The sequence below is a fragment of the Garra rufa genome, chromosome 1 (assembly GCF_049309525.1).
Source record: "Garra rufa chromosome 1, GarRuf1.0, whole genome shotgun sequence".
Lineage (NCBI taxonomy): Eukaryota > Metazoa > Chordata > Actinopteri > Cypriniformes > Cyprinidae > Garra > Garra rufa.
The window spans coordinates 70,423,352-70,437,052 of NC_133361.1; the positions used below are offsets into that span (position 1 = coordinate 70,423,352).

Genomic DNA, 13,701 nt, shown 5'->3' on the forward strand with positions numbered 1-13,701 from the left:
AGTTGCAGCAGGCAGTCTGCCTTTTTAAAATATGAGCTCCTCCTACACTGTTCACCAGCCACCGCATTCCTTGATGGCTTGCTTTTGATTGCGACCAGGGTCCACAATTTGATGCAATTGTGCCAGGGATCACAGCCCTGGGGAGAAAATACCTTTTATAGTACGTTAATGGAGATGTGCTTTCAGTAACCATCTGAGACTATGTGATGATATTGCAAAATTTAAATTGGCTGCTTGAAGCTGTTAGAAAAAAAAAACAAAAAACAAAAAAACATTAAGCTCTAGGATGAACACTGGGTTTATGAGACTGATATATTCCATAGACCTTTGGACGTGGTGGTGGCTAGGGCATTTGGCATAACAGACTCCAAACTGTTTTAAATGATTTGTGTTGCAGCATTGTAGAATAAAAAAAAAAAAAAAAAAAAAAAAAATCATGTGTATTATCTTTTCTTTTTTCTCTTTTTTGGTTGTATATTTCTGTGCATTTTTATTGTGTGGCCTCTTGCAGAGGCCAAGAGAGGGATTTGTGGTACTTTTCAGTTTGAATATGTTTTATATATTTCCCATTTGCATAAGAAAGCTTTAATAACTAAACTATAGAGTGCTAATCACTGTCAAACTGTCTGAAATGGTTAATTGATATATTATGTGCACGGTGCTGCAGAGAAATGTTGCAGACTGCTGAGGATAGCACGTCCTGTTATGTCCTGCATAGATAAGAACAGATACTTTTGAAGGTTTAGCAGGACGTGAGCTGTGTGTGGGTGGTGGAAAGAAACCTCTGCTTTAGACGCCAGCAGTCAAGAGAAGATACACGGAAGACGTCAATAGATAGCAGACAACTTTGATATTTAAGGGTGTGTTTCTGAAAGAGAATTCAGAAGAACTCGGAAGGACAGAGTTCTTCTCCAGCGCTGTTTTTGCTCTTGATTTCTCCTATTTGCTGAGCTTGAATAAAACTTTTAAATTTTGATAGATTGACTCCTGAACCATTTTTGAACATGCAGAGGACAATTTGAAAGTCCAACACTTTTTAATGATTTCTAAAATGATTGCTAAATATATTCAGCGTTGATGACAGGAATAAATTTAATGTAAAGTATATGTAACTGTAAATTTAAACTGTATTAACATTTAATAATATTATTCATGTTTTTTGTATTTTTTTATTAAATAAATGCAGGACTGATGAGCATAAGACACTTCTTTCAAAAACATTAAATAGTAATGTGTCCAAACTTTTGAATGATCCTGTATTTGTGTGTTTTCTTTTATTAATTTTTTTTTTCATAGGAGATCTGCTTGGTGTTGACTACTTCCTGGGTCAGACTGGACAGCCCCTGGTAGTGGACCCTGACTCAGAAGAGACAGAGAACATGCTGGAAGATGTGGATGAAGGTGAGGATGAAGAAGACGAGGGCTTCAGGGAGGACCAAACATTTGACATTACTGAGTCGAGTCTTACTGATGACCCAAGCTTCTCTCTGTCCTCCACTGTGCCTCCTTCACGCCAGGTGCCTCAGCATCTCCTGACGAGTCTGTGGTATGTAAATATCTCATTTAATGTATGTATGTAATTATGTTTTATGTAATATTGTTAAATTTCTAGGGAAAAAATATAATTTGTGCTGACCTGTAGCTTTTTGTCTGAAGTTGACAAAAAAAATCTAGAAAAATATTTATATTTATTTGGGTTTTTTTTTGTCCCACTTCACTTTACTCATAATGTTGTTTATTTAATTTTTTTTTTTTGTATTTTTCTCACAGGCTTTGCATAGTGCTGGTGTGCTGGACAAAGTGGACAGCCTTGTGGAGTATCTTGTGGAGCTCAGGAATCAGCCATCTCTGGCTCTCACCAACCATCAGGTCAGTTTTTCTTCTTGACCTGTCATATGTTAACACTACCACTTGTCTTGTTTTCTCATTTGCCATGTATTATATGAAGAGTTTTGTTGCAAAACGAGATATATCCATTTTGAGAAATGTTGGTTATTTGACATTATTATTTAAGACATCAACAGTCAAGTTAATTTACAATTTTTGTACATAAAACTATTACTTGAGCTCAGTGAAGGCCAGAGACACAATATTCTTCAAATCCAGGATATTTTTTATTTAATTTTATGTAGATAAATAGTTCATAAATAAGTCAAAAACCATGCCAAAATGCAACATACTTATCTTAACATTGTCAAACATCTTAAATTGGTAAAAAAAACAAAAAACATCATAAATATATGGAATAGTATATACAAAAATTGATTAATAATAATAAGATTCTGAGTTAGTTTTGGCCAGAACATACACAACATAACTTTTTTTTTTTTTTTTTTTTTTTTTTAGCAAAATGCTATATATCCACCTTAGGCTATATTCTACTACTGTAATACCGTTAAGAAAAGCTAGTGAACCATTTTGTGTGTGTGTGTGTGTGTGTGTGTGTGTGTGTGTGTGTGTGTGTGTGTGTGTGTGTGTGTGTGTGTGTGTGTGTGTGTATGTGTGTGTGTGTGTGTATGTGTGTGTATGTGTGTGTTTGTGTGTGTTTGTGTGTGTATTTTCGAAAACCAAACCTTTATGATCAGAGCGGGCGGAGACGCGGTGTCACAGTTCTTGTCTCTGTTGCACCGAGTCCGCGACACAAGCTCGCCTCGCCCCGTCATATTTAATGTATTATTTCACTGTAATAATAATAATAATAATAAAAATAATAATAATTAAAATTAATTATTTAAAAAATAAACTTAGAAATGTAGCCTTGCAGACATCTGGCCTTCTTGAAATCAGCGGAGACTCGTTCCCTGCTGCATTTGTTTATTGTTGAGAGACGGAGGAGTATTTTATCCCGTTCCACTTTTGTAGTGTTTTTATACATTTTTGTGAAGTTGAAGGCTACATCTTCATATGACAGTTTGTCGGCATGACACAGACCAGCATTACTCGCGCGATGACCACAATACATTTTCGGATGTTTTCCCTCCCCTGAATGCCTTGCCCGTTTGGTCTTCTCCCTTTGATGATTTTCTTTAGATGCCTTCCTCTTTCTCCCAACAGCAGCTGGAATGACCGGCTCCAATCCGTCATCGAAATCCATGACAGCTTGACTCTGAAGCTTTGATTCTCTGACTGACAGACAGCTGTTTAACCTACGTGACTGACAGCTCGCCTACAGTATTAACAATTAAATGGTGAACGTTTTTTAGTTAGCCTATTGAATCCTCTTTTTAAAAATACATGTTTGTTTTGATATTATCGTTAAATGAATCTATAAGCAAACTCGGAGCATTTCACCGGCGGTGACTCTCTTCCCAGGGGATGCTGAACTCGCGCACGTACGGTCATATCGCACTTTGCAAAGAAACTGGTCTGGTGGATATCGCGTTTTGTGAAAAAAATACATTTTGTAGTAGGCCTAAAATATACATTCTTAAATTTTATTAATGGCAGCAATTCACACATAGATTAAGGGACATCTGAACAGTGATTTCCAATAATAAAATCCAAATGTCAAAAAATGGCGTTTATCGCGTTTTGCAACCAAACTCTTCATATGCTCTCTCGCCTTAGGTGAGCAATATAGTTGGCAGAACCTGCTGGATTACGATAAGAAGAGAGTGATGTTTGCTGCCAGACACCAGAGCAGGCTGGACACAGGTTCACTCCAGGGGTGGAGAGCGTGAAGAGGCAGACATTCACCAGCACTGCCCCACTTGCTCAGTGGCCAGATTGTTGTCGCCTGATAGAGACCATTTCAAGCTCTGTGCCATCCATAAGAGTCCAAAAAATAAAGGGGATAAAGTTTTATTTATGTGTATTGTTTTCTGCTTTCTGTTCTTTTGCACTTGCAATGAATGCACAAGTGCCATGGACATTAAGACAGTTTTATTTAATAGTATAGTTTTGTTTTCTGTTCTTTAGCACTTTCAAAACATGCACAGGAGTCATTAATATTTTAAAGTTTTGTTCATTTGTATTGTTCTGTGCTTTCTGTTCTTTTCACTTGCAGTTAATGCACAAGAGCCATGCACTGTAAAAAACAACCTATAGAATCTACTCGATAAAATGGGGTAAACTGATGTAACAATTTGCACTCAGTTTGTTTGGGTAGATTCTATCCTATATATCTGAGTAAAGAATACCTGAATTTAAGAATCTACTCAATAAAATGGGGTAAACTCAGGAAACAATTTACACATTTTGTTTGGGTAGATACTATCCTATATATCTGAGTAAAGAATACCAAGAATTCCTGAATATCAGCTAAGAAAAACAAAAGAAAAGTAGGTAAAGTCTACACAGCAAAAAGCGCAGTATTAAATGAACTCTCCCGGGAGTTTATTTGAGTCCATACTCAGAGTGTTAAAATCAACACTGAAGCAGTGTCAAAGCTAATCAGGTAATTAAGTGATTCATTGAGTGGTGATTGAAAATGATTGAAGACACCACAATTTTTATGTCACCATTATAGTGGTCAGTGTTAGCATTAGTTGGGCTCTTGACCTGTAGCTTTTTAACATTAAGTTTAGCTGTTTAGTTAAACTAGCCAGACAAGCTAAAGAGCAAAACTCATGCAGTGGTGATAATTCTGCTTTAAAGTAAGCTTAATTTGAGCCACTGAAAATGTTTAGAGTGTAGTCTTTTAGTTCTATATCCTTTATTTAGTATAACTGCTTTGGGATTTCACAGCAGCTAAAAATAATAAAGCCTTTTTTATTTTATTTTTTTGATTGGCCTTTTTACAAGCTCCTCTGATCAAAAACTTCTAAGAGTTGCCCTTTTAGGCACACACAGACATCAGGAATCAGCATATGAATCTCAACAATGGTGACAAACAGCATATTCAGAAACAGATCAACTCTAAATATCACGGAAATCATCAGCTCATAATTTATTCATGCCGCAATGCATGATGGGAGACACGGATGAGTTTTGATTGGCTACAACATACATTTTTGATGGTCACCATGGTTGTGATTCTCATGCTGATTGGTGATGTCTGTGTGTCTATATCTAAAAAATGTGTATACTTTTTTGTTAAAATAAGCTTCAATAACACCTGTCTGATTAATCCAGTGTAATTAAAACATAAAATATAACTCAGTTATTCAGGTCACTACATTATGACTTTGTCAAAGCATGTTCAACACCATATAATCTAACTTCTTCTGGATTGTCTGACCGTTATAACTCAATTATAACACCCAAACAAAACGTAATGTTAAGAAGTTATTGGTAAAGAGCTAAATTAATGCTAACACTGACCACTATAATGGTGACTTACAAAATTAGATTTTCTCCTTTTGGTGATTCTGCTTTTTAACATCAGGTCTTTAATAATGGTCAATAATCACTCAATGAATCACTTAATTACCTCAAAAACTCTAACACTGCTTCAGTGTTCATTTTAATACTCTTGAGTATGGACTCAAACTATTGGGAGAGTTCATTTAATACTGGGCTTTTTGCTGTGTAGACTTTACCTACTTTTTTTTTTGTTTGTCTTATCTAATCAATTCAGGTATTCTTTACTCAGATATATAGGATAGAATCTACCCAAACAAACAGTGCAAATTGTTACATCAGTTTACCCCATTTTATTGAGTAGATTCTATAGGTTGTTTTTTACAGTGTGGACATTGGACGGTTTTATTTATATGTATAGCTCTGTTTTCTGTTCTTTTGCACTTGCAAAAAATGCACAAGAGTCATGGACAATAGAAAGTATTATTAAGAGATATTATTCTGTTTTCTGCACATGCAACATAACTATAATGCTGCGTTCACACCGCCCAAACCGTCATGCGTCAGTTGCGGCAAGATTACATGTAAAGTCAATGGTTAAGTCCGTCAGAGGTCCGTCAGAGGCTCTGCGTTGCGTTGTGTCCGTTGGATCCGTCAACTTTTCAAGCGTTACCTGCGTTTCAAGCGTCAACGCAGCCAACGCAAGCAACGCAGAAGTTTAAGTTTCAGCTAGTTGAACTTTTGACGGACTTAACGCACTTGACGCAGTGCGTCAACCAATCAGAGCATCTCACTGTAGCGACGTCACCACACGTATTTTGAATGAAGCGGGAGCAGAAAAAACCATAGATATATATACATAGATGCCTCATTAGCGACTGTTTCTATGGGCCGTTATACGTAAGCCATCCGCCATTTCACTGCGGTCTACTTGACGTCATTCACCCATAGATCTCATAGTAATCACTGAAAATTCGAAAAGCCACAGTCCTGCACAACCGTTGGTCTGCGAACCTACAGTATGGTGAATGACGTCAAGTGGACCGTTCCAAAATGGCGGACGCATCTACATGCTTGGAGCGGTCCAATGCGGTATCTATGTATATATATCTATGGAATAAACAACAACATACAATTCTCTGCGATTGAAGACGGCTACAAACTTATTCTAGCCGTCTGCAATCGCAGAGAATTGTATGATCCGTTCTCGTTGTTGTATAAAGACAGGAATGTAAAGGAACTTGCTTGGATGAAGATCGCTGAAGAGATCGGGTTGTCAAATATTTTCTCAACGTAATTATTTCCCATTTCGTTAACTAGCGAAACATGTTCATGAGAGGATTCCAAAATGTCCAGTCCCAATAGTTTGCCATGGTTTATTCAGGGGAAGTGTGCAGAAAACTAGATGCGTTGGGAGCGTTGCCTGACGTGTGCGGTGTGAACGCACCAAAAAGCAAGCGTTGCCAGCTTCAACGTACATGCGTCAAACTAGATGCGTTAGGTGCGTTGCCTGACGCAGACAAAGTGTGCAGTGTGAACGCACCATAAGAATAAAAATTAAAAAAAAAAAAAAAAATGAATAATGAATAATTGGCTATGACTGATTGAAAAATAAAAGTTTGGTCATGATTAAATAACTCTTTTTGTATGTCTTTGTTACAGTATCATTAAACGGTTATAGGCCCTTTTAAAAATGTTGATAAATTTGGGGATTATTTCATAAATAAATTGACTATTTTTTGTACTATAAGTTTTAGAAAACTAAGTAAAATTTAGTAAAATATTTAAACTAAAAGTGCAAAAACTCAGAACTGTGAATAAAATATCAATAATCAGTAATATAAATCTAATAAAGTATTAATTTGTCATTTCAGAAATTATTTCATCCATTTGGACATCATTTATGTGATAATTACTGATAAATAAATCATTCAGTAAACACTTCATTGTATGGCAACAGTGTAATATGAACTGGAAAGCTTGTGATCATCCTTACTCCCGTATAAATGTACAGGAAAATAGAGAAAACATTTTTTTTCAGATAATTTATTGTAAATATACACTCCAAAAACATTGCTTTGAAGGACAAAGAGATAAAATTTCCTTTCATTGCTTTTCTCCTCATTTTTTTCCTTTTTTCTCTCTTTTTTCTTTCTTTTTCTCTTTCTTCCCCCTTCTTCCTTCTCCTTCCTTTTCTTCCCCCCCCTTAACAGACTATTGCTTCCCAGCTTTGGCGCAATCGGTTAGCGCGTTCGGCTGTTAACCGAAAGGTTGGTGGTTCGAGCCCACCCAGGGACGTGTGAAATGCCGGTGTTTTGCACGCGCGTCAGGTGTCCACTAGCGCCTATGCCATTCTTAGGGTTGCGAGGCACAGCTTTCTCAGGGCGTTTATCCTGTGCACCTTCAATAAGCTGGCTTCTTTTAAAAGAAGTCAGCGGCGGGTGTTTGGTGAACATTTTCACCAGCTCGAGTTTGCTGTGGCATGTGGATTCATTCTTTACTGATGATCTGTCTCTGGGGCTCATCTAGTTGACATGGTATCCGCTGACATTCGGCTGAAGGTGCTGATCCACCATCTGCTCTTGGTACGGACTGGATCCGGGGGACTGCAGTGACCATCTAATCGGAATACAGAATGGATATGGCGGCTACGGTGACCTCAGAATAAGAACAAACAGACTAATTTTAATGTAGATGCAAAAGTTCCATGTTGCCACAGTGTCAGATTGGAGAGGATCTGGTTTTCACAGTCTTGCGTCGATGGCCGTCTAGGTGAAGAGGTCTTCACTGATGATCTGTCTCTGGGGCTCATCCAGCTTGCTATCACCTTGTCGGATCACATCCACGTAGCTGCAAGAAAAGGTCACGACCGTCACCGGTATTCTATCGCAGAGGCAATGTTGTAGCTTGTGTGGTTTATCTGAGGTGTGATCATTGCTGGTTGTAAACTTTCCCCGATATCCCATCTGGATGATTTGAAATACAGTCAGCTTCTCAGTTTTTGCCGGTCTCTCTGGACGCTTCTTGAAAAACAAAGTTTTGCTTCGTTTTGTTAGAGTGGCTGGTTGTTGGTCCTCGTCAAAGAGGTGTCTACAGATCATAGCGTGCCGGAGCCAGAAGATTTGTTGTTTTGTCAATATGCTCTCAAGACTTCGCTGCAGGTATCATTAAACTACAGCACAATCACAGCTCACCGCTACCCATCGTAAACAGGTTGGGCCTGTCTGTTCTGGTGGGCTCTCAGTGGTGCTAAATCATCAAATGAAGAGGACGGGATTCAAACCCACACAAACCAAGGTGAGCCTAGCACAACGGATTAGCCTTGCATCGCCTTAACCACTCGACCACCCCGTCACTTTCCGTGGTCCTTTTATTTAACACTCCCGATTCAGACCATCGGCTCATTAGTAGAGCACTCAGTGAACTGAACTGAGTGTGTCAGATAAGGAAGACACAAAAAGCGCAGAGTGGGGTCCCCAGGACGAGGATTACTGCTAAAGGAGCCGAACGACGAGGATGGGATTCGAACCCACGCGTGCAGAGCACAATGGATTAGCAGTCCATCGCCTTAACCACTCGGCCACCTCGTCATTTTACGTGGCATTTTTTATTTAGCACTCCTGATTCAGATCATCAGTTCATTAGTGGAGAACTCAAAGAACTGAACTGAGTGTGTTAGATAAGGAGGACACACAAAAAGTTTAGCATGGGGTCCCCAGGACCCGGATTAAGGTCCAGTGCTAAAGGAACCGAACGACAAGAATGGATTCCAACCATTGCACAGAGCAAAATGGATTAGCAGTCCATCGCCTTAACCACTCGGCCACCCCGTCCCCTTGCTGACCGAGATAGGCCATGCTGCGGACCTTTTCAGCTGCTGCTGCCGTGCTTTCAGCTGGCTGTTTTGAGCACAGAGGGAATAGTGAATGAGCCGTCTTTTACACACCTCTAATCTGTACCGTAGAAACACAGTGCAGCAACCCGTGGCAGGAGACTGTTTGTGCGGCAGTTTAAAGCTTGCTACCACCTTGTCGGTTCACATCCACGTAGGTGCAGAAAAAGGTCACGACCGTCGCCTGCATTCTTTCGCAGAGGCAATATTGTAGCCTATGAGGTTTGTCCGAGGCGCGATCATTGCTGGTTGAAAACTTTACCCAATACCCCGCCAGGATGACTTGAAATACAGTTATCTTTGGCAATTTTTGCTAGTCTCTCTGGAGGCTTAGCGTTTTGTTGAGAAATATAGCCTTGTTTCGTTTAGGGTTTTTTTTCCTCGCCAAAAAAACGGTCTGCTGATGATAGTGCGCCAGAGCCAGAAGGTTTGTTGTTTTGTCAATATGTTCTCAAGACAAGTATCGTTAAACTGCAACGCAATTACAGCTCACCGTTACCCATCGTAAACATGTTGGGCCTGTCTGGTCCGGTGGCCTCTCAGTGGCGCTAAAGCTTCGAATGCGTGTCGAGCACAATGTATTAGCCTTCCACCGCCTTAACCACTGGACCACCTCGTCATCCGGCGGGGTTTCTTTATTTAACATTCCTGATTCATGTGCATGTGGATGCATTCTTCGTCTTTTGTTTCAGCCGCCGAGGGCCTGTTTTCCACTGAGGCCCTGCGCCAAACTCCCTATGAGACACAATCGAACGTTAGTAGTAACCTCCGATTACGGCCGAATGTGGATTCTGCTCGGACGACGGGGCACCGGTACATCCTTTGTAGCTTTAGCTTATTAGCCAAACGCTACACCAGTTTGCCATTTCCCATGAAATCATCCTTGATTTCCATAAGAAAGGTGCCCCAAATTGGTGGAAAATCACATCTCAACCATACGCTGTCCAAAGCATTAAACCGCCTTCACGCGGCAAAACAGAACATGTTGTTGGCCCGCACTGCTGGGTCAAACTGCGCTTCCCAAAAACAGATTGGGTCAAAACTGACAGAAGAAATCTCTAAGCCTGCTTTAAGCCCTACCCACGGGACGGGTTGACAGTCTCGCACAACGCGAGAGCCTCAGTTTCGCCTGTGTAATTTGGGGGCCAATGAAAACTGCATCCAACTAAAATTACAAACAAAATTTTAGGACTCTAATGATGTTTCAAATGTAACTTTTCTCATCTCTGTTGTTAGGTTGTAACCATCTCTGAGACTCAAAGTGTCAGAACTCGCCTAAGCTGGTTTTGCAAAATGGAGGTCAAGACTATACTTTCAGGGATCATTTCTATAGTTTCTAACTAGGAAATGTGTTTCAAAAGTGTAGTGTCTCCCAAACTACGATGATGAGCTTTGATACTCTTTTCTGAGTGTGAATCGGGTGTGGAATAATGGTTTATTTCATATGCTCCACACCATTGATGAACGTTCTGTGTGGCATTTAAGCAGCATAGAAGAAGAGAGTATGGTCAGAGTGGTCACTGAAAAATGTAAATATCAGATTAAAAATCTTATGAGTTGTTATGATTGAGATTTTTTTTTTTTTTTTACATTTTTGTTGGTGGGTGTCACCATCCTTGATATTCAGAATGTCAGGATAAGATGTCAGCTGGTTCTATCAACTTAAAGTTGCCATAAAATGCATTGAGAGAATATTTTAATTTGTTCTTTGATATCTGCATAGAAGGTATATGGCATAGGAAAGGGCAAACAATCTCCAGAAACGGTTTTACAGGACCATTTACAACCCTAGGATTTGTCCCTAGAATGAAATGCTCTGTTATTGCCTTTTTTGGAAGCTTCATGAATATTAATGAGCTCTGCTCCGATTGGCTGTTTCACAGAGCTGCTCATCTCTATAGCTGGCACATTGATAAAAATATTTATTTAATTAGGAGCTCTAGCGGCTTTTAATATGTGGTTTGTTGAATCTGCCGTTTTGTATCGCAGACATTTTAGTCTCATTACTGTGATCCATGTGCTCTGTGTAAAGTTATAATGCAGAGGGAGCGCTTCTTACCACACAAGTTCAGCTGCTTCTCGGTGATACTCTGGATCTGTAAATCATTCGCCATCATCAGCGCAGTTATTTCTCCATCATTCACCATCATCAGCACAGTCATCTCTCTGTTTATGTGGTAAGTGATATCTTTTGTACTGCAATGTAACAGGCTAGCGCTAGCATTAAGCTAACCGTGTCCCTTCAGTGGCTTGCCTTGTTTTACTGATGTACTGACGTTACCGATGATTGGGCGATGCAAATGTTGGAGGCGTAACTATTAACGATCCCGGGACTGTTGCGTAACAGTCGGTGTTATGTTGGAACTGACATATAAATCTAGTGTTTGCAAAAGACCACCGAAATATAGAAGATTTATCCTTATCCTTATATAGATTTATCCTTGATTTCCATAAGAAAGGTGCCCCAAATTGGTGGAAAATCACATCTCAACCATACGCTGACCAAAGCATTGAACCGCCTTCACGCGGCAAGACAGAACATGTTGTTGGCCCGCACTGCTGGGTCAAACTGCGCTTCCCAATAACAGATTGGGTCAAAACTGACAGAAGAAAACTCTAAGCCTGCTCTAAGCACTACCCACGGGACGGCTCGACAGTCTTGCACAACGCGAGAGCCTCCGTTTCGCCTGTGTCATTTGGGAGCCGATGAAAACTGCGTCCGACCCGGTGAAGGAGACCACAACCAGCCCGGCTAGCTCAGTCGGTAGAGCATGAGACTCTTAATCTCAGGGTCGTGGGTTCGAGCCCCACGTTGGGCGGCTCTGTTGGCGCTCTTTCTTCCCAACAGGGTGGCGGGCTCCAGCGTGCCCATTCTCCGCACAGGCTAAGTGGATTTTGCGAGCTCCGGAAACATCTTTCAAAACAGCCTGTTAGTACGTGCGATTCTAATCCCTAACCCTAACCCTTGCTTTTACAACCGTGATCCCGCGGCAGCAGATGCGCAATGTCTGTCTCTGTGGCGCAATCAGTTAGCGCGTTCGGCTGTTAACCGAAAGGTTGGTGGTTCGAGCCCACCCAGGGACGTGTGAAATGCCGGTGTTTTGCACGCGCGTCAGGTGTCCACTAGCGCCTATGCCATTCTTAGGGTTGCGAGGCACAGCTTTCTCAGGGCGTTTATCCTGTGCACCTTCAATAAGCTGGCTTCTTTTAAAAGAAGTCAGCGGCGGGTGTTTGGTGAACATTTTCACCAGCTCGAGTTTGCTGTGGCATGTGGATTCATTCTTTACTGATGATCTGTCTCTGGGGCTCATCTAGTTGACATGGTATCCGCTGACATTCGGCTGAAGGTGCTGATCCACCATCTGCTCTTGGTACGGACTGGATCCGGGGGACTGCAGTGACCATCTAATCGGAATACAGAATGGATATGGCGGCTACGGTGACCTCAGAATAAGAACAAACAGACTAATTTTAATGTAGATGCAAAAGTTCCATGTTGCCACAGTGTCAGATTGGAGAGGATCTGGTTTTCACAGTCTTGCGTCGATGGCCGTCTAGGTGAAGAGGTCTTCACTGATGATCTGTCTCTGGGGCTCATCCAGCTTGCTATCACCTTGTCGGATCACATCCACGTAGCTGCAAGAAAAGGTCACGACCGTCACCGGTATTCTATCGCAGAGGCAATGTTGTAGCTTGTGTGGTTTATCTGAGGTGTGATCATTGCTGGTTGTAAACTTTCCCCGATATCCCATCTGGATGATTTGAAATACAGTCAGCTTCTCAGTTTTTGCCGGTCTCTCTGGACGCTTCTTGAAAAACAAAGTTTTGCTTCGTTTTGTTAGAGTGGCTGGTTGTTGGTCCTCGTCAAAGAGGTGTCTACAGATCATAGCGTGCCGGAGCCAGAAGATTTGTTGTTTTGTCAATATGCTCTCAAGACTTCGCTGCAGGTATCATTAAACTACAGCACAATCACAGCTCACCGCTACCCATCGTAAACAGGTTGGGCCTGTCTGTTCTGGTGGGCTCTCAGTGGTGCTAAATCATCAAATGAAGAGGACGGGATTCAAACCCACACAAACCAAGGTGAGCCTAGCACAACGGATTAGCCTTGCATCGCCTTAACCACTCGACCACCCCGTCACTTTCCGTGGTCCTTTTATTTAACACTCCCGATTCAGACCATCGGCTCATTAGTAGAGCACTCAGTGAACTGAACTGAGTGTGTCAGATAAGGAAGACACAAAAAGCGCAGAGTGGGGTCCCCAGGACGAGGATTACTGCTAAAGGAGCCGAACGACGAGGATGGGATTCGAACCCACGCGTGCAGAGCACAATGGATTAGCAGTCCATCGCCTTAACCACTCGGCCACCTCGTCATTTTACGTGGCATTTTTTATTTAGCACTCCTGATTCAGATCATCAGTTCATTAGTGGAGAACTCAAAGAACTGAACTGAGTGTGTTAGATAAGGAGGACACACAAAAAGTTTAGCATGGGGTCCCCAGGACCCGGATTAAGGTCCAGTGCTAAAGGAACCGAACGACAAGAATGGATTCCAACCATTGCAC

General features: G+C 41.1%; 8 non-coding genes across 8 annotated transcripts; 6 read left to right on the forward strand and 2 right to left on the reverse strand.

Moving 5' to 3' along the window:
* Positions 1–8,121: 8,121 nt before the first annotated feature.
* On the forward strand, positions 8,122–8,260 carry LOC141286077 (U4 spliceosomal RNA). Its single transcript, XR_012339205.1, has one exon. It is a non-coding gene; the product is annotated as a U4 spliceosomal RNA (small nuclear RNA).
* Positions 8,261–8,749: 489 nt separating this feature from the next.
* trnas-gcu (transfer RNA serine (anticodon GCU)) lies at positions 8,750–8,831 on the reverse strand. Its single transcript has one exon. It is a non-coding gene; the product is annotated as a tRNA-Ser (tRNA).
* A 490-nt stretch (positions 8,832–9,321) lies between these two features.
* LOC141284524 (U4 spliceosomal RNA) lies at positions 9,322–9,462 on the forward strand. The gene has a single exon (XR_012338440.1). It is a non-coding gene; the product is annotated as a U4 spliceosomal RNA (small nuclear RNA).
* Positions 9,463–10,435: 973 nt separating this feature from the next.
* LOC141348389 (small nucleolar RNA U3) lies at positions 10,436–10,651 on the forward strand. Its single transcript, XR_012357484.1, has one exon. It is a non-coding gene; the product is annotated as a small nucleolar RNA U3 (small nucleolar RNA).
* Positions 10,652–11,879: 1,228 nt separating this feature from the next.
* On the forward strand, positions 11,880–11,952 carry trnak-cuu (transfer RNA lysine (anticodon CUU)). The gene has a single exon. It is a non-coding gene; the product is annotated as a tRNA-Lys (tRNA).
* A 191-nt stretch (positions 11,953–12,143) lies between these two features.
* On the forward strand, positions 12,144–12,217 carry trnan-guu (transfer RNA asparagine (anticodon GUU)). Its single transcript has one exon. It is a non-coding gene; the product is annotated as a tRNA-Asn (tRNA).
* A 582-nt stretch (positions 12,218–12,799) lies between these two features.
* LOC141286088 (U4 spliceosomal RNA) lies at positions 12,800–12,938 on the forward strand. Its single transcript, XR_012339216.1, has one exon. It is a non-coding gene; the product is annotated as a U4 spliceosomal RNA (small nuclear RNA).
* Positions 12,939–13,427: 489 nt separating this feature from the next.
* On the reverse strand, positions 13,428–13,509 carry trnas-gcu (transfer RNA serine (anticodon GCU)). Its single transcript has one exon. It is a non-coding gene; the product is annotated as a tRNA-Ser (tRNA).
* Positions 13,510–13,701: the final 192 nt, after the last annotated feature.